Source organism: Ambystoma mexicanum, chromosome 3p, assembly GCF_040938575.1.
Source record: "Ambystoma mexicanum isolate Mex_15411 chromosome 3p, UKY_AmexF1_1, whole genome shotgun sequence".
Lineage (NCBI taxonomy): Eukaryota > Metazoa > Chordata > Amphibia > Caudata > Ambystomatidae > Ambystoma > Ambystoma mexicanum.
Genome location: NC_090925.1, coordinates 509479121 through 509505321, shown reverse-complemented (window position 1 = coordinate 509505321; position 26201 = coordinate 509479121). Strand labels below are relative to the sequence as shown.

Here is a 26201-nt window from a genome sequence, read left to right as displayed (position 1 = left end):
CATCCATTTCATTCAACTCTTCTGAATAAGTGTGGGGTAGTGAATGTATTGGCTTAGTTTAGGTCATTTAAAATTAGACAATGGCTAGCCTAATATGACTTGCACAGGTTTGAATTCAGAAAATAATGCTCTCGGAATAGTGTGCTCTTCTCTGCACAGACATTGATATTTTATTTCTATCGCGTGGGTGCGTGTTCATTTTAGAACATGTTTGTGCAGCTTTCAAAGAGCATGTATGAAGCACTAAATACAAGTGTGCACATGCAGCACTAAATACAAGTGTGCACATGCAGCACTTCATCTATTAGAGTTTTCCTTCAGCTCAACATGTTTGGGCTGGAGATGTAATCTTACCCAGAAAAAAAAATGACGATGTTTGAAGCATTCTTTCCAGGTCACAATACACGTGGGTCTGTGAGTATTCAAAGATAAGTGCCAATATCAATGACTAGAGTCACCCTGGCATGCAATATTTTGCACAATATCACATTAGGTAATAATGTGGTGTGGATACACTATGGACCCGACTGTCATGAGCCAAAGATCCTATTCAACGGTGCTTACGTGTACAAAAACAAACAGTTTGGATTTAAGATGCATCAGAATGCATGGTTTTAAATCTATCCTCTTAATATAAAAGCTACTGGGCTTTGGGGAAATTAAATGTCGCTTTATATTCAATGTAAAAAAGAGGCACAGGGCATTATATCCAACACTGCAAATGGGTCTTTGTGACTTTAGCTTTCTCTTTTACTCTTGCCATCCATTTCTGGAATTTAATTTACAATGGAGTTTTATTTACCTATTTTCATTTTTTAAATCTTGTATAGTGCCACAAGACAGGCAAGTCATGAAAAACAGTAAATAGGTGGTTTAGCAACTATCCAATCCCTGTGTTAAATAAATGTGGCTTTACATTTGGGGAAGAAAAAAATAAATATATCAGAAAAAAAATCAGCTTTGACCCTCTCACTGGAGTAGTTTCCCTAAGCAAAGTGCTCAATCTCCGGGCTGCTTAGAAACAAGGCCTTCCCATCTCTGCAATCTGCCTTCCGATCAGTCACCATGTGTTAGTGCTCCCAAGTCACCCATCTTCAGCGATATCCAGAAATTCTTCAATGTTAATCGCCCCATATTAATGAATCCTTCTCTTCTGTGTGCATGAAATTATATATCTGACTCCTCCTTTGAGCTTCAGAAAGAGGTGTGGCTTCCCCAGTCCCATGATCTGCAAAGGGAAGGATAATGTTAAAATAGCAATTTCTTTTTCTGGACGTAACTTTGGATGCAAATGTGTGAGATTACTAATACAGTATTATTGGATTTGGTAGATCAGTGTGCACAATTCAAGAGGTTAGTCATTGCATGACTGTGCTGTTGCACATCTGGCAGAATCCTGTGTCAGCAATATCAACCACCATTGAGATGGCATGGTCAGAGGCGGATTCGCCCTCCATGAGCAGTGCAAAAGATTATTCTTCAGGAAGAAACCCCAGGATGGGACAGATCTGGAACCACATACCTAGTCATTTACCTAGGATGGCAATTGAGCTAGCACACTTGATTTAGGTTACCACTGTGGGACTCTTGCCATAAGCATTAAGCTGCCCACCTTCCTTCTCTGGAGTGACTGCACATGGCGATGAGGGGTTGGTCAATCTTTTTATGGCTGCTGCAGAGACCACAGAGTCAGGGATAGGTTGCGTGTGCAGACATTTGGGGGCATTCTCTGGTGCCCTATACATATCTTTTTTGTGGGGCTGTAAAAGGATGTTTCTGGCACCAAGTCAGTCTTCCCAGGATTGGAATGGACAACGGTTCTCTTTGTCCTGTAGCAGGAAAAGGAACCCTACCTTCCTTTGTTCAGTAGGGAGTAGGTTGAATATCTTAGCTGCTCTAGTCACAGTAGAATGGAAAGCTCATATCTGAGCGAGGCAAATCCCTTGGAAGTTCCTCCTGTTCTACATCAGCAGGCACAAGATCATCAAACTCGTCTGAACAGGAGGAGCGGGAAGCGGTATCCAGATGTATATCCGTGTGGAAATCTTTGTCAGAGGAGACATCCTGATGAAGCCGTTCCTCTGGTGGAGGCTGGCGCCAATAACGACGTGGATGCCAAGACTGGGAAGGTGTTAGATCCAGTGCAGGAGTAGTGGGAACCCTCATTTGGAGCTCCAACACCAGATTGAAGGGTGAATAAAAGGTCCATAGACAAGGAATACGGTTCAGGCCGTGGGTTGTGAGGGGTCTGGCATGTCCACTGGAAGTGGTGCTGGTGTGGGATTGGCAGAGGGAGGGACTCGACCAGAGGCAATCTAGACAACTCCTTCAGAAAACACCCTTTCTGGCCCCTTGAAGTCTGAATCAATGGTGTGTTCCAAGAAGTCTTTAGGAGGAAATATTTGAAGGTACCGGCAAAGTGGGAAGGGCAAAAGGCTGCAGTGTGAACAGGGGTGGTTTATGCTTTTAGCCAACCTGGGAAACACAGGGACCTTGTGTGGCAGTGCTGATAATAAGCATGTAGATGAGATAGAAGAGTTCAGGGTAGTCGATGGGGTGGTTGTCAAGGATTTTGATGGGAAGTAGTCGTGGACTAGGTTGTCCATGGAGGAAGATAGGATGATTTTACACTCTTGGACATCGACAAGAAGTCTGACAGAGCAGTCTGTGGTTTGAGCTCCGTGGATGAAGACTCCTTCATGGTCAACTGAGTCGCAGACCCTTTTGGAGTGGCATGAGTCAATGACTGGCTCGTAGTCGAGGGCTTTGCAGACTGCCAATCTATTCGTTTTTTCCAGACATGACTGGCTTATCTGCACCTGCTACAGCATGGGCAAAAACACCATCGTTCACCCTTTTCCAACAGGCACTTTCCTCATGGTATCTCAACCTCTTGGAAGAGAGAATTATCTAGGGGGCCTTCTGGAATGCAATGAAGCATATCTCCTCACTGAAGCAGCCAGAAGCCACAGTGCCCATCGAGCCAAGCCACAGGTCTCCTGTGTATCTTTCAGTCTTCTGAGAGAAAGACTGGCAGAGAGAGGAGGAATCCATTATCTGCATACAGACTGACTTTCCCAATGTCTATCGTGCACATAGATGTTTGAGTATACAGGTGCAACACGTTTAGAGAAGGCTCTTGTTTACCTTTGAGTCGGGGGGAAGAAGGGGGCATTGAGGCATTTCACTGGGCTCAACCTTGAAGAAACCCAGATACTCATGTCCCCTGTAGGGGAGCACCAAAAGTTCAGGAACATCTAAACCCCAAAATAGCAAAATACTTGTCTGTAGCTTTCAAATGATGGTTAAAGTAAAGCACTGTGATGAAGATTCTTGAATAAAACTTACAAAATCTGAGACCTTTGAAGAGGACTGCCACTCCAAACATGCAGTAAATCTGAACATGGCCTTCCGGGGTGGAGCCAAGCGAGGCACTGCCTATTGGCTGAATGGCTTTATGTCCAAAAAAAACCACTAACACTGAGGTTAATGTAGCTTCTTGGTTTCCTATGGAACTGCTGAATGTTGCAGAGGATTCCAAGCACAACATGTGAATCTATGAAAAAGCCAATGCTGGAGAACTGGGAGATGTAGCGAGTGGAGTGGGGAAATAGACTTCCTGGCTCAAATCCATTCGAGTACCAATGGGTCAGATCATCTGAAATTCAAATTCCAAAAAGCGTTTTGAAGTTAACTTTCAAGATTGTAATGTCTAATAAAACGCAGCAGACAGAATAGCAGGTTTTAAGGGAGATGTATTTTCATGCAGGTAATTGTGTACAGCTGTACATGTATATTTTTTTAATTCCTTCCCCATTTAATCAACATAGAAAACTGGGCTGTTGCTGCATGCAGTCACATTACCAGATTGGCAAATGTATTTAAAGACTTGATTACTTGTGCCATGACATCTCACACACGATTTGGTTTGCGAGTCTGGATTTGATCTTCTTATATTATTAGGTTAACCGACTTTGTGATTGGTTTTCTGGGATACTGCTGAGCCTTTAGTCTTGCTAGAAAATAGGTTAAATGTTCCCAGCAAACTTCACAGCACATCCAGTTGGAGATGGTAGTTGACAACCAAGGGGCATGATAAGGTTTGATTTCAGTTTGTATTGCAGCAGTTCAATTCAAGGTACAGTATTCATATTGCTCTGTGGAACTGGTAATCCCGAATTCTGTAATTGTAGCTGTAATTTCCTGAATTCCCTCCAGAAAAAAACGTGTGTTGGTCGTTAAGTATTTGCAGGTGTGCGTGCGGTGGTTTTGGGGAGGGCGGGTTGCAGAATACCGAAGTCTGCATTTTTTGTATCAAATGTGGATTGACGTGTCAAAATCCTGACTGAGAAGTGAGTAACGCCGATTTAGTGCTGGACTTAAAGTTGCTGTTTAATTGTAAAAGGTCCTGTACACTTGTATTCAGATCAGAGTTTGTTCTGCAGCTGGTCATCGAGTCAGCTCCCACGCTTTAGACCAGGTTGAGAAAATCCAGCAGCCAACCAAAAGACCGTGATTCGAACAGTTGAGTAATTGGTTCCCTCTTTGCGCTTTTCAGAGCTTCCCTATGGGTGCTGCTCAGAAGAGAGCACTAGCAGTGCACAATTACCACCTTCAAGCATTCATAACACAAGCCACAGCAGTTACCCACAAATTACATTCTTGGTTAAGGAAGCATTTTAGTAGCTAGTCATATCATTGGTTAAACTGTCATGGGTGGTAGTAGGTACATGTGGTTACCCCATCCTGCTAGATTTAATGTTGCATCAACTGTATGGAGTAATTTATGTCCATCATACATGATCTTCTGATCTGTTATGTAGTGTACAGTTTACGTAATACATCCTTTGTGGATTGCACCATGATCTAGATTCTAGTGGTTCTGGCTTTCAGGAGCCATGTTACTCATTGCTTGAACAATAAGTATTGCTGCATACAATATATAAATAAATGCAGTACAAATGGCATTAATAGTTAACTAGATGTAGCACATTTCAGGAAAATAAATTGGTGGGCAAAGGCATACAAGGCAACAAAAGGGGATGAATCAGACATTCAACTTTGTATGTGGGAAATGAAAGAACATGTTAAAGCGGGCCTTGCAAATTCTTAAAAATCCCACCAGACCTGTAGGGAAAGTGCCTTTATTTACCTACTTTAAGTAATTTCACTCACCCCAAGGTGATGCGTGACATTTACCAGTGCCTTCTGTAAAGCAGTGCATGTCACCCAAAAGCCAGCCATGTACAGTGAAATGTGTTTGTCATTCACTACAAAGTTGTTTTCCATTAAATATCAAATCAAAGTTTCAAACATCCCCATATGCGCATGCAAATGGTACTACCCCGACAAAACAATCAGTCTGAGTGGTCTAGTGGATTATGCAAGCCCTGGTTAAAGAGATCTTGTTTGGCTATCCTAACCTAGCCCTGCAACATTAGCCCGACTAGGAGAGTGTGACCCCCCTGCCCCCACAAACCTATGTATTTGCCTACCAAATGTTTTGGATAGGTATATTTCATGCTCACCTTTTTCTACTTTGGCAGTGCATAGACTGATTAAAGCTCGGCAGGTAAAAAAAGGGGGGGGAGCGGGTTGTTGTAAACAACGTTGATCGCACTACAAAAAAGGGTGTATGCAGATGCAGGACATTCTCAGATACTGCCCAAAAGATTCATTGAGGTTTTTAATGTGTTTGCATGCAAATATTGCAAGTGTGCAAACAAAGCCGGAAGTGATTTACTGTAACAATCCCCACGATTCCACTTCACATTTTAGTGAGGAATGTCACCTAGTATTTGAGGCCAGAACAGGAGCAAAGAGGAGGTGAGGGACAGGGTTAGACGAGTTGTTATGGAAGTACAGGAGCACACTCCTTGGAGGGGAAGGGCCAATTAGTCATTTACAAAAGTCAGATGTTTCAACAGTACTATAGTACGGGAAAATTAATCTAAACAGCATTTCTCCTTCACTGAAGGACAGCAACCTATAATAACCCTCCAGGATACCCCCATATCCCCCCACCCCCAATTCACACTTCTGTGACAAGAACAGCTGTACGTATTGGGAAATCAGAATTTTGTTTCAAACAAATCAGCAGAACCCTCTAACTTTATGCTGGTAAAACCACTAAAAGCTATCAGTACATTTGTAACTGGTGAATACTAAGATTCACACAGGCAGGACACATTCTTGTTTCTAAGAAACTGCACACATGCAGTCACACAATAGGTCAATTAATCATATTTTGAGTCCAATATCAATAGGACAATGTCATCTCAACAGCACAATCTAAGTCCACAATTACATCAACGCATAACCAACATATTGAACTACTGCCTATAGTCAATTAAAACACTATATTCTCTTTAATATCAGTAGCAAGTATAGGTATCCAATGGATGCATAGAAAAATGACAATGTAAAAACACATTGAAATGAATTCCCCTCTAGGTTTGGGACATTGGGTTTCTAGCAAATGCATGGAATTTGAATGCAGGCTACGGTGAGTTGCATCAGACTCTTTAGCAGGTGCTTAGGGCCACTGAGCCATCAATCAATTTAAAAACGCACAGTTTAGGGGTTCATCCAGTAAACATTACAATATAGTTTTACAATTTTATAATAAAAGAATAAATAACCCTCCCACTATTGCAGGGTGCTCCCCCTACTGTTCGATGTTATAAGAGTAGTTGAAGTACATTTCATTGGCATGATTGTCTAAGGAAGTGACACAGCTAAGCACCCTTTCATACCACCTGTTTCAATATCAATGTCTTTCACAGGTGACAAGTTTGCATTCCTGGCGATGTGGAAACACGCACCCTTCCACAAATCCAGTGTCTGCTACACCTGTGAAAACTACAGGTTTTCATTTGATTGACTTTGGATTTACAAACCGCTGCATTTTATCTGTGCAGAAATTCTACATTTTCCCCACATAAAACATATCTGGGTTGGTTTTGAATGCGGTGGGAAAGCAAAGTGCAGTTCCCACTTCAAAAGCTCAAGTATTACACATGGAATGAGCTCCCCTACTGTCCATCCACTCCTGGCACTTAGCAGAGAAATGGTTATAGAAGGGCTCTCTCTAATTACATGCGAGAATTTCAAAACATACATTTGAACAATTCTTCATGGCACAGAGTCAGCAACCCTCATGTGTTTAGCCCTTTCTGGTCTCCCCCCTCCTCCTCTAGGAAAGCAGGTCTAACCGAGGGATATCTTGAGGCTTCCTCAAGGATAAGGGCCTGTTCAAGTCCAGATATTGGAGTGCTCATCAATTCCGATAAGTTGTACCCCATTCTCTGTGGCCTTCACAATCCTAGCTTACATTTCATTTGTTATGCGCACTATTGACCCTTAGGCATAAAGGCGCAGACAACAGAAGACATACAGCACAGATGAGGACAGGCTTAGAGTTAGAAGATCATCAGACTCCTAGACAAAATTGTTCCACTAACCCCTGACGTATGAAGCCTTACCAATGGAGGCATCCTTACATTCAGTAGGTCAGACGAATAGGAAAGTCTTTAATTCCTTTTTGAAAGATACGAGAGAGGAGTGACCTCAAGCTTAAAGGAAGATTGTTCCACAGCGAGGGGGCCTTCACCTTGAATGCTCCCTTTTCCGCCTTCGTAGTTTTACATCTTGGCTGTATGATTTGATTAGTGAGATCAGATCTAAGAGATCTAACATTACTCTTTGAGATTATGTATTGTTGTAGATACTCAGACATTACTTGAGACTGGGATTTTAAGACTATAACCAAGACTCTAAAATTAATCCTGGCTTCAATCGGTAGCCAGTGTAATGAGCGTCTGGCCCCAGTTACATGACTATGCCTTGGAAGTCTAAGAACAACTCTGACCGCCCAATTCTGGGCTACCTGCAATCTGTGCAGCTCTCTTTGGTTAATGCCCAGCAGGAGGCTGCAACAATAGTCCAATTTTGCTCCTATAATTGCCCTGGCTATGGTCTCAGCGCTTTCCTGCAAAATCATGGGCCTCAGATGAGCCAAAAGTCTGATATAATAGACTATCCCTGCCACCACTGATGAGACATGAGCTTTCATGCTTAATGTCGAGTCCAGAATTACACCCAAAATATTTGTTTTAGATAAGGGAGTAATAATGTCCTCCCCCAATTTGAAGGTGCTATAGTCTTGACTTAGCTTGCTGATCGCCTTAGGACTGCCGACTATCAGCTCAGTCTTACTGCGATCGAGAGCCAAGAAGTTATTCAACATCCATTTTTCAATGAGGGCAAAAACTGTTCACCTCCGCCTCATCCTTTTTGTGATGTCCCGATAGCTTAACACATTGGGTGTCGTCTGCATAATTAGAGAACACGACCCCCCCTCCTCGGCCATGTGCCACCCCTTTCCCTGTGTGTTTTTTAAAACCTGGAAGTATTCCTACACTATATCATTGTGACCCACAATTCAATTGGTCAGGTCTATTCAATGGCTTGCTGACACACCCAGAAAATACACCCCTTAATTTTCATGGATTGATCATATTTCTAAACATGGAAGAGAGCGGGATGGACAGTTACAAATACTGATCTACGGGGACCAACTCATCAGATACAGTATTAAGATTAAGACAGCCTTTCAATCAAGATTTCCATAATTTAATGTAAAAAATGTCAACATCCTCCTGAAGGACCGCTGTGATATTCAGCGGGGAAACACGTCCCGAGGACAAATATAATTCTTTGCAAAGCTCTAATAGGACACATTTTGGGAACATTGACAAACTAGGGTTTTTTGTTAAAGTTTAAAGCAAATAGTGAACTTATTATCACAAGTTAGCAAATCAAGGAAACGGAGGACCACAATCATATTGCTAACCAACAACCTCGATGACTACTTAGAGGTCCAAACAACATAGGAGATAACAGAAGAACTACTATCTGCTAACTGCCAATAAATAACCTTTATGACTACTTAAGAGGTTATATCATAAGAGAAAACAGGAAATATAACAAAAGCCAAACCTCTGACAAAACAATAGACTAGCAAAACTGCACTGCAAAGAGAAAGTATACTTCCAATGACTATTCAAATCATCTATACAAGAAACCAATCATTGAAAAATCAGAAAATATTTACATTGGCGCAAACTACCTGATCTCCAGTCCATTTGCTCTGACAGCAAGATGCACACTGGACAATTTTAAGCTTAAGGCATGGTCTAGTAAAAAAATGTATTTACAAAATAGGTAGGCAACATAAAAAAAATACTAGCATTCTCTTTTTTAAAACTTCCTATGTAAACTTTTGAGCTATTCAAGCTCAAAATTCGCAAAAGCAAGCACATGGGCGCATCCATTTTGTGACTCCTCCAGCCCGGAAAACTAAGCTAGTGCTTATTTTTTTTTTAAAATAAATGGCACTTACCGAGATTCAGCTGCAGCTTTCCTGCTCTGGTCTCCGGTCCCCGTCCTCCGCGTACAGCACTAATGAAGGGAAAGCCACCCAGCGGTAGCTTTTGTTTACTACAGCTGGCTGGCTTTTCCTTCATTAGTGCCGCAAAAGCCAGCACAGGAGGGCATCCATTTCACAAAATGGATGCGCCCATGTGCTTGCTTTTGCGAATTTTGAGCTTGAATAGCTCAAAATTTTACATAGGATGTTTTAAAAAAAGAGAATGCTAGTATTTTTTTATGTTGCCTATCTATATTTTAAATAAAAAATGTTACTAGATCATGCCTTTAAACTCATTTCCTCCATTCTAATCTCAGTAATATGAAAGATGAAATCTGGATTTCTTGATTCCCACGGTTCCCATGAACAAAAATATTTGGCATGAATGTATGCAATAAAACAGGTTTATAATTTCATTCATTCTTAATCCTACAAAATATTGTGTAGACTCCTTTGATAGAGGAGACGTTCACGGTTGCAACATTCGATTCTACATCATGTTGAGTTATGTCGAAAATAGTTAAATGCATTCCTGGTGGCAACTTTAAAGGAATTTATTTCCTTGGCTTATGAAACCTTGCGTCGAGGCATGCCTTTCAGTGAATGAGTAACCTAGCAAGCCAACAAGGACTTTCGTTTGCCAAGCCTCTTGGCTCGGTAAATGGTGGCCTTTATTATCAAACTAATGTGAAAAGTTGACACAAAGTGCCTTTCGACCGCTTGAAGTCCTGGGCCTGAAAATGTCACTCAAAGTCCTATGCTGTTTACATCAGCTAGTTTACTGTATTGGGTGTGCCTAAAAAAAAATGGGGTTATTGACATAGGAACCTTTATGTCTTTCTTGGATGTAAGAAGAATGAGCTTATATGGAAATGACAAGCTAATCATGCGAGATTAACCCAACCCCTTAAACAAGGTCTGTTGGGCTACTGAATGCCATTCAACTTGTTAAGGTCCCTGGAAAATTAGCATTGGCAAAGCAACATTAGAAAATCAATCATATCCTACACTTTTTTTTCCAACCAATTCTTTATTAGCATTATGTGCATACACCATTTCACTAACAGGAAATTCACAAAACGCACAACGCATTGCAAACAGACATCTCAATCGATAATTTCAACGACAACTGAATTAACTACCACCTATTATGAACTCCTAGTCTAGGTACTCCAAAATCGCGTGTCCTCCCTGAGCTTAATCTTCACCTTCCAGTAAAATTCCAACAATCTAGTCCCTTCGGGATATACAAGTGCATACAGTCTTCAAAGTAAAATTTTAAAAAAAGGCAGCCAAACCTACCCATTGTACCCCGTACAATTGCCATCATTTTTTCCCCACACCGACTGTGTCCCAATTGAGCAGTACCATTGTAAGGTAGATGGTGGGACTTTTTGCTTACATTGTTTTACTATGTAGCACCTAGACCTCAACAGGTTTGGACATAGTATTCCTGCCCGCCCTCCCAGTCGGTGCCCTTATGGAATGTTCAGAAGCACCAGAGACCCATCCATCTGTATGTCAAACCCTAGCACCACACCCACTGTTGATTTCACCTCTTGCCAAAAGTGTTGGCGCTGCGGACAACCCCACCAGATGTGTATAAGCCGTACCATCCTCTGAGAGCCTATTTCCATTCCCTATCCCTGAATGCCCTCCCAAGGCCCCACTTCCAGATTCCCTTGCCCCTCCTAACCCGTTAGGATCCTGTAGCTGGCCGAGATTACGTCCCTATTAATCTCGCTAAAGGATAGTCATTTCTCCCACTTTGCCAAGCTTCTCGTGGTCCCATCCATCATCGTTTGAGTCCCCACCAAGTGTTTTACCTGCTAAGCGTAGGCTGCCTCTGTTCCTAAGCTGTACTCCCTGCAACATTCTTCAAAGGATTTGAGACTGGCCACCACATAGAGATCCCCGATCTCCCGCATCCCTCCAGCTATCCACTTGTTAAACCCATTGCAGTCCATTCCCTCCAGGAAAGCCAGTATTCTAAAGACGGTGGTCCATGGTGACGGCCACAACCCCAATTGAAGTCTCTTGTTCAGCCAATTCCCATATCCCTAGTGTGTTTTTCGTGATTGGGTTCTCCATTAGCCCGCCCGGCCTATCCTTCCTCATCCAGGGTACTTTAAAGATACATTCTCCCGCCACTGCCTGCTCGCCGCCACTACCTGCTCCATGATCACTCAGTGTTAACTTTCCTCCCTACCCCACTCTACTAGGGCCCTCAACCGAGCTGCCTGGAAGTATTTCAACACATTAGGGCAGCCGACTCCCCCTCCCCCTTGCCTCCGAATAAGGTTTTCCTCCCTATTCAGGGTTTCTCATTCCATATGAAGCCCATATCCTCCTTGATCCAATTCAGCATCTTCCCTGGCAGTAAGGGAACTGCCTGAAAAAATTATTGGAGCCGAGGAAGGATGTTAGTTTTCACAATTGCTATCCTTCCCAGCCATGGCCCATACAATCCCCTCCATCGTGTTGGATCGGCTTTAAATGTGCCTCATCAGTGGCGGATGCCCAGACTAGCATACCCATGGTCGCTGTCATTTGCACTCCCAAGATGGCTAACCGGACCCCCCCCACCCTCCTTCCATCTAAATGGCGTGTTCACCACTCGCTACCTTTCTCCCTTCCCCACTGACAAGTTCAATATCTTGGACTTCTCGCCAGGAGTGACGTTTCTGGCTTGGCGACCATAAGCACCTCCCTATTTTCCCTCCTCCACTGCACGAATGGCTCCATCACTAGCGCAAAGAGCAGGGGAGAAAGCAGACATCCCTGCTTGGTTCCCCACATTCACATTGACCCTGGCTAGAGTAGTCTTGTAGTTTGCCTGGACCATCCTCAAGAGGTTCAGCCCCACCACCGGTTTGGTTCATAAAGTACTTGTTAAGGCAATCAAATGCTTTTTCGGCACTGAGCATTAAGCAGGCAGGTGTAGCCCCTCCCCCTCCTCGTGGCCTTGTCAATTATGCAGAGGACTCTTCTGTTATCAAATGTATTCCGCCCCTGAATTAACCCAGAATGATCCTGCGCTATTCGGGAAGTTTGGACTCCCTCCAGCCTCGCCACTAGCACCCTTGTATACAATTTAGCATCTATGAGCGCCATCGGCCTATACGAGGAGTTCAGCTGCAGGTTTTTCCCTGGCTACAGGATAAGAGTAATATGCTCCATCTCCATTGATGACAATATTTTGCCCCACTCTCAGAAATCATTAAAACCTCTGGCAATGCTTTGGATAGCAGCTGGCTGAACTTTGTATAAAATGTTGCCGTTTGTCCATCTTCACCCAGACTATCACCTGCTGCACCCCCCCCCCCCCCCCCCCCCCCCCCCCCCCCCCCCAAGTTATTTGTTCCTCCAATCGCTCAATTTGTGTGGCTGTCAATAGCAGTCCCGACCAACCCACTAGGTATGCTCGCTGCCCCTCTAGGTCACATGGTTCCTCTCTGTAGAGCTTGGTGTAATAAATCCTGGATCACCTTTCATTAGCCTCCCTCCATCCCCACCAGCCTGCCCCTTTTATCTTCCCAATTTGCTATAAACCCTTTGCCCTCAGCTGCCCCGCTAGCACCGTCCCAACCTGGTTCCCATGCTCATAGAAAGTCTGCCTACTTCTCAGTACAGTGCTCTAGACTGCTCTGCCAACGAGTTTAAGTTGTCCCCTCGCATGGGACAGCTCCCTAGCAACCTTGTTATCCCCTTCAACTTGTGGGCCGTTTCCAGCCCCCATATACTTTTTTCAGGTCCAGCTCTGCCTCTCTCCAAGCTTCCCTTAGCCTTGTTTATGCTTCTATTAGTTGTTCTTGATCCATATCTTAAAAGCATTCCACTGATCCCCTATGGTTTATTTTACCTCTAAGAATCTCAATTTCGCCTTCCACCTGCGCGCATATCCCCTCATCTCTAAGGAGGTATTCTTCGAGCCTGCACTGCCTGTGCCCCCCTCCTATTCCTTCCTCTCTCCACTCCAGAGTTACCGGCACGTGCCCAGATACACTCATGCTTCCCATGTGCACTCTCGCGGCAGCCTGCACTACCCTCTGCATTGCCAGAATATAAAACAGAATATAATCAATCCAAGAGTAGGTTTTGTGAACGTGCAAATAAAACAAATAATCCCCATCTCTGTGGGTGGAGTATTTGCCATACATCCTTGATTCCCACCTCAATCCTCTCTCCAAGTTTCTTGGACAATGTTTCAGTTGTTTGCCCCCACACCCTGCCCGATCCGTCCATGTCGGATCCATAGCTAGATGGTAATCCCTGCCCAAACTGTTAGTTCCGCTAGGCACCTCTCCAAAAACATGTCCTGCCCACGATTAGGCACGTACACCGATTCCCATGTGTATTTGACCGCCCAGATTCCCCTTCACCATCAAATATCGGCGCTCCGGGTCGTGTTTCACCTTGGTCCCTTCCATCATCACTGACTTATGGAGGAGATTGGCCACACCTCTGCTCTTGCACCCTGCTACTGCATGGTGCCAAAATGTGTATTCCCCATTATGTAGACCCCCCACATCCCCTTTTATCAGGTGCGTTTCCTGAAGACAGACTATTTGCTACACTTTTCTTAATATTCCGCAACACTGTTAACCTCTTGCTCGGGCTGTTCAGCCCGCTTACATTCCATGATTCTAGAGTACACATCACGTGCTCCCACTTCCCCAGATACTGCCTCTTCCCAAATCAAGCCTCTTCATCCGCACAGATTCTGTCCCCCTCCCTAGACTAGCAACAAGTCCCCCACCCACAACAAACCCTAGAACCACTGCAGATTCGCAACATGGACCCCCCATGCTCTAACACTGTGCAGTGTTTGCCCCCGCTCACCCTAGTCTACCCCATCCGCTGCATCAACCTCCTCAGTGCCCAGTAATGAGGCTCGCATTCATACCTGGTGCGGATCTTGCCCAGGTCCTTTGCCCACTTCACGACTTCTTGGATGGTGCATGTTCCACCATTGGAGGTTACCTTGCTCCGTTTTCGGGGTACCCTCCCGCCGCCCCTCCGCCCTCATCTACTGGGAGTCACTGGGGCATTTGCCCAAAACTCAGACTATATTCAACCAAAGATACCCTTTTTTCCTCATTCCCATGCGCAACTGAAGCTTTGTTGGAAAGAGCCACAGATCTCATCCTCCTCCTGTTTAGCTCCCCTGTGAGTAGCTTGAATGACCTTCTCCTTGGCAGTGTCATGTGACAGGTCATCAAACAGTTGAATGTCACTCCCCTCAACTGAATTTTCCGCTTTCCCTTTGGCCGCGCTCCACCTCGATTTGTCCTTGACGTTGTGCATCTTCACCAAAATGTCCCGTGGCGTGGCCCCTGGTTGCACCTTGCGGCTGCCCACTATGCACTCTTTCAATCGCCATCCCATGGTCTTGCTCGCCTCCAGTAAGGTCCACAAACATCTCCCGAATCCAGCCCTCCAAGTCCGAGCCTTCCACTCCTTTCAGGTCCTTGATCTGGATATTGTCCATCTGCAACTTGTTTTCCAAATCTTGACACTTATCCTCCAGGGATATCTGCTAGTCTAAGCCCTGCATAAGTTGTGCCAACTCGGGTACTTTTTCGCTCAGCCCTGTGACATGACCTTTCACTTCCATCATTTGCCCGCCCAGCGCATCAATGTCCCTGTGATTCGCTGTGATCACCTGCAAGAGGTCCTCCCTGAATATAGCCACCTCTGCCGTAACCGTCTCAGTTAACTCCTCTTAAAATGTGGCCAAGGCCACAAGGAGATCCTCCTTAGTGAACGCCATCTCCTCTCTGCCTCACTCCTGGTCCAAAGCAGAGCATGGTGTGGGTGTGCCCCCGCTGATGCTACTCCTTCTCCTGGACTCCAGCTGTGGTGACCCTTCTCTTTGGTCCAATCAACTTCTTACAGGCTACCTCCAGCAGTAGGTTCCAACACTCCTCCAATGACCTTCCACTGCCGCATCCACTCCTAGAGCCTCTTCTACACCATCCGTTGCCCAATCATGGTAAGCAGAGCAGGCTCCACCATTGAAGTCTCCTCAGCCGGTGTGATTTCATCCTCTCTCCTTGTACCCCTCTCCTTGCTTCTGGGGGATTAGCTGGCACACCGAGAACACCCGAGGGTCCCCCATCGGCTCTCCTACCTAACATTACAATCATCACAGCTTCCTCTCACATAGGATTATGAGGGACTCCTTGCTTCAGGATCCCCCGACTCATGATTGAGGCCGCTCCACATTCGCCGTTCACCAAGTATGCACCCCTCTCGTGTACTACTATTGCCACACCACCTCCTAGGCTGCCAATCCAGCTGCCCTCTCCAGGTACTTGCGTTCCTCTCAGCAGTCCTGCAGTCCCACAGACACCTCCTCCTGCTGCTGCCCGCTATTGCTCTGCCTTTTTTGGGGATTCCATTTTGAGCTGCGCCTGCTCGATCTGTTGGGCAATGCTTCTCGGCTGGCACTGTAAGCTGCTTCTCCAGACTTTGCTGTTCAGTGTCCTGGCCGGCTCCGGTGCGCTCACAGTCATCCCTTTAACCCAACAGGCCACTCCCACTGGACACACTGATAGGCCAACCCTGTTGGCTCCTCCAGCCGCTCGCTGTGCGCAGAGGGCTCTTCAGTGGGTACCCATCACCCACGCTACAACACTGGCAGCAGGCGGTTCCAGCCCTCTGGTTTCACAACCACTGCCTCAGAGCTTGCGATCCTGGGCACCCGGAGAGAAGTAGACTTCTGCGCTGCAGCGCACGTCCTCACCGGGGTCCCCCTGCCCTGTGCGCCACCCCCAGACACCTACAGCCCTATAACTGGCACTTACGGCCCACGCCGATGAACGCAGCAACTGCCGGTCCAGCCTGCCTGCACAGCTCCACTTTCAGACAGTGCAGCTCCCAGCTCACCACTTGAACTGTTCGCCATGACTGGGCTGACCCCATTTTCTCTCCAGTCGCACTTCTGTCCTGGGCGCGTTTGCCTATCGTCGCTGGCAGCACTTAGCCCTGAGGCTTGTATTCACTCTCACAAGAAGCGCGATCACCACCACAACTTCCCCTTACAACGGTGATCTTCCAGATTGCAGGGGATGCGGGTAAACACTTAACTGTGAACATAGCTCATACAGCGCGCCATCTTGGCCATGCCCCCGATCCTATACAGGTTTTAAACAGCAATGTATTCCCCCATTTGCAAGGCTCGCATAAAACATGAACTTCTAGTTGCAAAGGCATCACTTTTATATTTATTTTCATTCTGAATGGACTACACTGCAGGCAGACTTGCCTAGTACAATGATGCTTCATTTTAAATTACATGGCAAAAAACCCTATGAAAAGTAAGCGCCATGCACTGATGCTGAATTTGAAACAAACATTTCCGTTTATGAAAATACAATCTAGTTCATTAAGCTTGGCTGAAAATTGGTAGATCAGAACCAGGAGAAAGACAAGGTGGCATTGTAATTTTCTTGTATCAATCACAACCTATGCTGTCGCTAGCTGTAAGGTTCTTGGTCCTACTAAAGAAAACTATAAAAGGGTGCCCATCAGGATGACGTTACAAAATAAGGTCATCTGCCCAGAACCCTTTACTAACCAGAATTCTAACCCTACCAGTTACAGAAAACATACACAAATCCAAAAACAGTACAGTTAGACCCTTAGTCCTAGCAAGTGAATGGTGGATGGTTTCTGACACCCCACCCTATTGTGTCTTTCGTAATGAAGCACCCGTTGAACAGTATACACATTTGAATGTCTCTTCAACCACGCTCATGAGCACAGTTCAGCCAAGTGTAATAAAAGTCTATGCTCTTTTCTTGGCTTGGAAACATCTGGTTTGTGTTTCTCCTTGTGACGATGCTCCTGGCATTCCTACTTAAGATAGTTCCTAGGGCTTTTGACCTGGGGTTTTACATTAACTTTGGTTTTAGTTTGCGATCCTCTCACCCCACCTTGGGGTTCTTACTGCTCTCACCCCCACCTTGGCGTCATCACTCATCCAGCCTTGAGGTTTCACTTCCACACCACCTCGGGTCATCGCAACCCACCTTGGGGTCATCCCTCACCCCTCCTTGGTGCTTCCATTTTTCCATCTCACTTTGGGGTCTAGGTCATCTCACCCAACATTGGGGCCTGGTCTGAGGCCTCCACCCTCTCCAGTTTCCCCAGAGCAACCGTGACCCTCTCGTTTTGTGGTCCTCAGGAGTTGAGGCCGTGAGTCTCGACTTTGCGGTAATCTGCATTGGGAAGAACTTGCCACTTTCTCCCAGAGGACTCTGGTGCCGGTCTTTCGGCACTCCCAGATGGCTTCTCTCCGACGGTTGCTCCTGCTTCACCAGGGCCGTAGGTGTTCTGTGGGTCAGACAAAGTCGGGTCTGCTGCCACACCTGGCAAACGCTCTGTTTCCTGCCAGTACTCAGCCTCCCCAGCTCCACTGCTGTTCCCCTTCTCTTTTCAATACAGATGCCCTTTGGTGACCTTCCAGGTGTGCAAGTGAAGAATCAACAATTCTTTCCCTTGGACTGGGTCGCCCGCCAACTTAGAAGCTATCCAAAGCCGGTTTTCCAGCTAAAGATGCTCTGTGCCAGCTATACTCTCTTTCAGCTGCTATTGGACCCACGGTGCCAGCTTGCCACTAAGCATTTCAAACCACGTATCTTCTTAGAAACATCCAAATGCAAACTCGACCCATTGAAGCCAATCAACTAGACTTGACGCGACCACCAGCACCGCATGTGCAGAAAACTAGTCCAGGTTGGGAAACTACAAAACTCAGATCAGATAAAGTAAGGCCAAGACCAACAAAAGATTTCCTCCCTCCCAGACCAGGTAGTGTGGTACTAGCACTTCAAGTTGCCCATCACAAAAAAGACACCATGAGTAGAGACAGTGCAATGAGAGAACTAGTAAGGTATGGACATTTCTTTCTTGAATGGTATGCCCATGTTTGGATAAATTACAAGCACCAGCTGTTGAAATGACAGGTGGTACCAATTCAGTCACCTGAATTCCATTCCAATTGAAGCATTGGCAATGCAAACAGTTTGGGTGTTTATGTAGGCATTGATAAGGCAGGGTTCGAAATTGAGATTCGATGAGCAGGAGCTAAAACCTGCTCCTGGGTGTCTGGCATCACCCTGTAGGCAGGAGCTAGAGCAGGGGAACCAGGATGCTCCAGTAACTTATTGTCCATTATGCTTAAAATGTATATTAGATGTGTTCTAATGCTTCTTTATTAACATTTTAAAATACTCAAAGTTAATGTCACATTTGCATGTTTGGAAGGCACCGTTTGGCCCTAGAAGCCAAATGTAGCTCGTGGTAGCTGTTTGTTTGAAGCTAACCAGGCTCTATGTTAGAAACAAGAGCTAAATAGCTCCCAGCTCCCCTCAACTTATAACCGTGTAAGGCACTTTCCAGGCACTGCCATAGTGTTATTAACGGACTACTGATGGTAGCAGGTGCAAAATGGTGCAAGCACCTGGGCAGCTAATAGCAGTGCCTGGCAAACGCTTTACACATACACAAGCCAAATCTGTTTGACTGGCAATGCTCGTTTTAGCAAGACTTTGAAGGACAAGCATAGGGCTTATAAATCGAACGGCTGAAGGCAGGCCTGGTTTATACATTTGTATGACACCAGTAGTGCTACTATTAAGTCATTAACCCTCATAAGACTGCTGTGAAAAAAAACTGGCAGGCACTTCAATCGCAAAGTTTGATGCCAAGGCTAACAAGCTCAACGTTTCCATTAGGTGCTTTTGGCAGGGAGGGGCAGGAACGGCTATACGGATGAACATGGCCATAGGCAGTCAATGGGTGGGCAAATAACCAAACACCTTCAAGTTTTAAGTCGCTCCTTACATGCCATTTCCCCATATCAGTACTCAGCTTCTAGGTGGCTCACACCTAATAGCCCAAACTAGAAAGATGCTGCCAATCCCACACCACCATACCTTGGTAGATTACTGGCTGCTGCAGAGGTTGCTCTCTGGTTGGATTCATTCTGGGGTGCAGTTTCTGGTATGCGGGATTGTGCTCTATATCACTGGGATCTAGGAGGGTACCCAGGTATGCAGAGCAGCCCACGACCTTGCCGTCTTTCCCCTCGCACTATGCATATGAACAAAATAATTGCCAACCACTTGTCACTTGTTTTCCCTACCCACAATTGCCCTTAACCAAGCAGTCTTTATGGATGCAGGGTGGACAGAAAATATAGGCTGGGAATACAGATGCTACATAGGCCCCACATTGAACGCGGTGTGCGTTTTGTTTCTGGTGTGGCTTTTGTGACCCTGATGCACTGGGAGCAAGGGCGCCAGCAGGGTTACAGAAGAGATACAGACAGATCAGCCGCCGTAAGACCCTGAAATAAAGCCCTGTACGAAACAGAATGAATAGAGTTCATAAATTGATTCGACTTTCACAAATACGGAACTCAAAACCAGCAAGAGCAGCAACGAGTATGGCATACAATCCCAGCAGGAGCAGCAACGAGTATACAATCCCTTCATTTATGTAGGCGTTTGTAGCTGATGGTCAAGAACGTCTAGTTTCTAGGGTGTTGCTGTTAAATTATTTCCCAGAGGTATGGCCTCAGTCTATAGACACCGCTCAAATCAGAACAGTGTGAAAAGCCTGCTTTATCGTTTCCCAGCTGCATTGTGGAACAAGCAAAAGCATTAAAAGAATGAGTTCCTCCTCTGTATTAACCGATAATCCATGAATCAACGTTTTCTGACCAACCAATTGTGCACTTCAGCAGATGTGTTTGTACATCATAATTTAAAATGTGTACCTTTTATAGATTGGCGACTACCAGTTTGCCCTTGCAACCAATAATTCCCTCCACTTCGAAAAGGGCCTTTTCAGAGTTGCAATTTAAAGTTCAAGAATGATTCGATACAGATCCCATGCATTCACCCCCATATACATATTATGCCGTTTGAGAGGCGATTGAAGATTAAATGGAACAGTCGCAGTTCGCCCGGCGTCCTCATTGAGCAGAGCCCGGGCTCCCCAAACGACATTTGCATGCCCACCGTCCCGCGCTAAAGTCACCATTCAGTCATCTGTGCTGACTAACCACAGGGTTTGACCACACCTATCCACTCCTTTCCTGGAATTAGTTCAGACCCATTCTTTACCGACCGTGCAACGACTAATGACAAATTGCAGTACATTTACAAAGTATCATTATTGTTTAGGGGCGCCTTACATACACACCACTTTTGTTCGACTTTTAACAGCCCAGCTTCAAGATTACTGTTCCACTACAATCCTCTCGCCAGTCGCCTGTTGCACACCCATATAGGTGTGTCTGCTGCTTTATCTTCTCTGCCCACACCCTACAGGTTGCAGTCAAATGCCAAATGAGTCAGCTCCTTAGAAACAGCACTGCTAAGAGTCAGTCTTCGGCAACCAATTGAAAAATCAATTGGAAATTAAGCGACCACAGAAATTTGGGATTTTCCCAAAGTGCTGCCAGATTACTAACCTTACTAAAAGCTAGTGCCATATCTAAAATATTCCAAAAAAGGATGATGTGGAGGGGTCTGGTTCTTTTTACATAAAACAGATGACCTTACCCCCAAGACCTCCGAGGCTTCATTAAATCATTGCCTTACTGTTGCCCCATGTACAGCCAAAGTTTGAATGTGTAAAACAAAACATGCTGCTCCAACAATCCTTTCCCACAAAGAACAGATTTCAAAAGAGCGGATGATAACCTGTCTACAAAATATAACTTGGATTGCTGACCATGCAGACACTGAACAGTTTGTGTGCCCACCCACTAGGAGCCCAGCATGACAGGGCAGGAAAACCTTGTTATACGGTCTCTGGAACTGGAGTCAAAATATGAACACTTTCTTTAGGATATAAATATTTACGTTTTAAAGGGATCTTATGTGGCCCAGTCAGTGATGGAGCAGTATTGTCAGAAAAACAGTGATGTGTTACAAGAACGAATCAGGCATTTAAGGTAGGATGAAAAAAAGTGTGAGGAGCAAAATGGACCATAGTGCTTAAGGTGGACAATGCCATTCTCACAATCAGGCATGCCAAACGTCCTCCTGACGAAGTTAGAAAAAATGTAGCCCAAAAATCCTCAAGAAATCAATTCAAATGCCATGCAGTGTATAGTTGACGTCATGGAGGCCTGCCATACATCTACAGCGGTTGCAAGCGTGAACAGGTGACCTCTATCATGGATCAATTGGAGAAGCGACTATAACGGGTGAACCTCCCAAAGTGTGAAAAATAAAGTATAACATCTGAGCTGGATTGCAAGATGGCTACCGGGACACCAACACCACAAGGAGAGTGCTGCTGCCCGGCCCCACCTAGGCAATGAAGAGTTTGATTGCTCGACTTCCCTGTGGTGTTAAGGGATCAGTGCACCAGCCAGGCTGATGCTGCGGGATCGTGTGAAACCTTGTGAAGGATTCCTTTCAATGCCATGTAAATAACAAGGAGACGATGCAGTGAAGCAGCACCCGCCATTTTGTTAGTGGAAGGCCCCAGAAGATTGGGTCGGCCTCCCACCTCACCCCCTCTGACATCAGCGGACACCAGAAGCACATAATGTGGAGCTGGTTTCCAGCGTGCAGTGTCCTTTTTGGAGAGCGAATTCTGGCAGCCCTGGGATGGCTTACACACAGATATTGGTGGTAGTGGGCAGAGGAGGCGGCTTACGCAGGTTCTAAAGGAGATCGGTATGACCAAAACCATGAGCAGTGTGGAGCACGCCACAATCCGCATACAACTTAAGGTGGGTGCGGAGTAGGTTACTTTGCGACTCAGTCGCGGGTGGTGATACCCCACTGACACAAGAGGCAAATTAGATGGACACATTGAAAGACTGAAATGCAAGGCGTAAGGGGGACCTTGGGACGAAGCACCCCAGACAGCAGGAAAAAACAAAAGAAAGGTGAACATTAGACAATCTCGGCAGGGGCATTTGTGGCCCTAATTGACACAGGGGTTGCAGTTGTTGCCCCATGCAACTAATCAGCATAGCAGAATACAGATATAAAGAATGAGGAGAATCAACGGAAACTAGCAAACAAATCGAACAGGATACCCCCACCTTACAATTCGTATAGATTTCTAGGAACAAGTTTAAAGAACCCAAAGAGGGAGCACCTACTCCCAAACTGAAACAGAGCGCATCAGAAACTCTGGCAGAAGGGGATATGACTCTGGGGGAAGAACAGATTCCCCAGCAACAGGAACCCCAGTTTGGACAACTGGGCAAGCAATAACCACAGAAGTGATCCAAAAGTGCTTCGAAGAGTTCAATGATCAAATGGCAGACACCCCAGTCACAGCTGAGTCTGATTACATCGGAGTTAGCTCAGTCCTTGCAAGAGGTGAAAGGGGACATTATTGAACTGGGAGAGAGTGGATACTGCTGAAAATGTCATGCACAAATTGGCTGAAGCTACGTGCAGGACGGATGTGTTAACGGACCACCTCGCAGGGGACACACAACTTCGAGATCCAGACTGAAGATCTTGAAAATCGCTCAAGGAAATGTTAGGGTGAAAGGTCTTCCCGAAGGAGTCGAGGACCAGGATTTAAAAGACACTATGCAACAGTTTTTGCAGATATGCTTGAGCTGAAAGCAGAAGGAGAGGTACTCCTGGATCGTATTCACCAAGTGGGCCCCCGAAGAGTAGAACTGGGGGCAAGACCTCAAGATGTACCAATGGCTTTCCAAAGATCTGGTCAAAAGGAGGCGATTTTTCAGGCGGCAAGAAAGGCAGTCCCATCAAAGTGAATGGTGTGAAATTCAATTATATCAAGATCTAGCGCAATCAACATTAGTGAAGCAGAGAATGATGGGGCCAGTGGTCAAGGCTTTGTCGCAGGCTCAAATAATATTTATTTGGACATTTCCATTTGGACTGTTTTCATGGGAAGGAGGCCTTAGGATCATGGAAATTAAAGAAGGAGCAAGTGCCCAACAAGATTTTAGGCCACTACGAGAGACGGTAAAGACTAAACGATGGCACCACGGCACAACCACTGTGGAATAACCACATGTTGACGGAGGTAAGAAAGTTTAGCGCATGGACCCGGTGGGTGAGGGCCGGGATAACCACGATAGGAGAGGTCATTACGGATTGGCACCATCCTTCCGTTCAAAATGCTCCAGCAGAAATTTGGAATCTCGGCAGCAGAAACCTACCACTATACACAACTAACACATGCCCTCAAGGGTCACAGACATGCACTTGCCAATGCACCAGATTATACACCCCTAGAACGCAACCTACTAACACAACACATCCCCACCAAGGTAACAACTATACTATACAAAGCCATTAACGCAGTCGCTACCCCGGAGCTGGTCAGCCTCAGAGCTAGATGGGAGCGGGATGTTGGGGCCATTGAACCTGAGACTGGATCCAAGTTCTCATGCATCCTCGCGAAATCGCAATAGACTCCAGAATAAGACTGGTACAGCTCAAGATACTCCATAGGGTGTACTACCCCCGTGTGGCCTTTTCGGTTGGGGAAGGGCAACGGATCCCAACTGCTTGAGATGCCGGGGGGGGGGGGGAAGAGTACCTTCATCCATCTCCTTTGGGAATGCACCAAAAATCAAGAATTTATGGACACAATGCGCTCAAATACTTGCAAGCACCTGGGGCGCACAATAGCACTACAACCTGCAATGTTGTTACTGGGGGCCCCGGATGAAAACACCTTGAACAAATGGGAGGGCATTTTTCTCTCCACAGCAATGGGCCTGATAAAGCGTAATATAGCACAGAAATGGGGAGCCCCAGAATGTCCGACAGTCGCCCAATGGTCTAACGAAATGGACATTGGCGCGGTGAAAGAACACAATATATACAGCACGTGGGTGCCCAGCAAAGGTCTCAAGAATTTGGGGAAGTGGGAAGAACATGAGACCTGAGAACGGCCAGCAGGGGTGTGGGGGAGCGCAGGAGCACAACAAAGAACTCGGCAAGTGATATACTACCAGAAACGATGCATAGAGTGACACGACAAGCAGATCAAAGAACCAACCCGGGACATAGGGAGGACGGAGAGGGGGGAACTGTATGTTGTATGAATGTTTTAAAATCAACCAATAAAATATGTAAAAAAAAAGACTAAATGATGGGAATGGAGAAAAGGTCGAGAGCAACCCTTGAAGAGGGCCCTAAGTGATCCCAGCAAACCCATGGACAGATCCATTTGCCCTTGAGGGCAAAAAGGAACATTAAGGCCTGGGTCCCTAGAGAAGGGGTATGACCTGGTTTAATAATGGCACTGCGGAGTAATAACCATGGGGAGGTTAATTGGTGGAGAGGTGGAGCCGAGGAAGGTGGGAAGTGATCCTGGTGCTTGGAATTCGGGAGGGAATGGGTGCAAGTAGACTTGCAGAGTTTAACTCTGGGCGTTTACTGAGACTCAACCATCCCCATGGCTTGTTGCATGGGAGAGTGGGGTGGGGGAAGGGTTGAGTCCGACCAGAGTGTTAGGGGTGAGACATTGGGTAGGGTGTTGGGGACAGCTGCTTTTGAAAGAATATACCAAAAGGGCTATGGGGGGTAAAAAAGGGTTCCAACTGCTGTCACTGAATATTAGGGGTTTGAATTCTCCAGTTAAACGGATTAAGGTGGAAGCCCCATTAAGGAGGGGAAAACCGGACATTGTGACTGTTGTATTGTGCCTGTCTGAGGTGAGGTAGCTTGAGATGTCATGTGGAATGTTTATGTGTGGATGATGGAATATTCTGAGTGAGTGTTCTGTGTAGAGGCGGTTACAGCTGGCTGGCCCTGGGTGATGGGAGCCGGTGTTGCCACAGCTTATGTCCTTTATGCCTTCATGTGAATATGTAACTAATAACTTGGAAATAAACTTACCTGAAGAAATCTTAAAGAGCCTGGAACCTGCTTTTTAACAATGGCGACGAGTCGGTCTTTGGTAAACTACGTGCCACAAGCTGATGGACTGAGGACCCTGCTGCGGGGGGTGCAGGAAGGACAAGCTTCTGGAGAAGGACAACACCGCCCCCAAAAACTAAGTCCCATCACCCAAGGTGCCGGGGGAGCCGGAGGATTAAAGCCCCATCTTTGGTGGGACAAGCGCACATAAGTAGTGGGCAAACTGGGCCCCAAAAAAATACTGGGAAATTGATGTGGAAAGCTAACGCTGTACTCTGGTTCTCCGCGAGATGTAATGAAGAGCTAGCCCACTGGGAGGAATGTGATGCTACTCTACGGTTTTTTTTTAAAGTTAGAATGGCAATAGAAAAAAAGACGCTGCTCTGAGTTTGGGAAATGGATGTGAATTTGACATGAACAAGGAGGACAATTTGCCTGACTACACGTCACTCCCCGGTCTTCTGCACTCATAGCAATGGGGAGCTGTTTTAAACTGTGTCCTTCTCACAAGATAATTGCAGGCTTTGAAGTTATGGGAGCCTGGCAGCACTGTACTGTGCTTATCGTGCACATCATGTTTTTGGCTGTCTGAAACTCTGGTGATTTATGAGCCTTTCGGGCGAGGTCTCCTGGGAAGTGAACGACCATTGGCCTATGAAGCTCTGCATAGCCCTGCTGAGCAGTAGTGACTGATGTCACACATGCAGCAGGGGGAGATGGTGACACGTAGAATGTTCTTTGGAATGTGCAATTGTTAGAGCTTCGTATTACAAGGGCTGTTTGCCCTGAGGATGTAAAAGGGAAAGTACTTTAAGGAATCTGACGTTTGGCAAGACGTGTCTTAGAAGGAAGCAAAATGTGTGCAGCTAAATTAA

At 45.8% G+C, this 26201-nt stretch overlaps 1 protein-coding gene across 1 annotated transcript in view; it reads right to left on the bottom strand.

Annotated features, from left to right (window-relative positions):
* Positions 1-26201, bottom strand: part of PEDS1 (plasmanylethanolamine desaturase 1) — a 378660-nt gene that overhangs the window by 213778 nt on the left and 138681 nt on the right. The gene's annotated exons all lie outside the window — the stretch shown is intronic.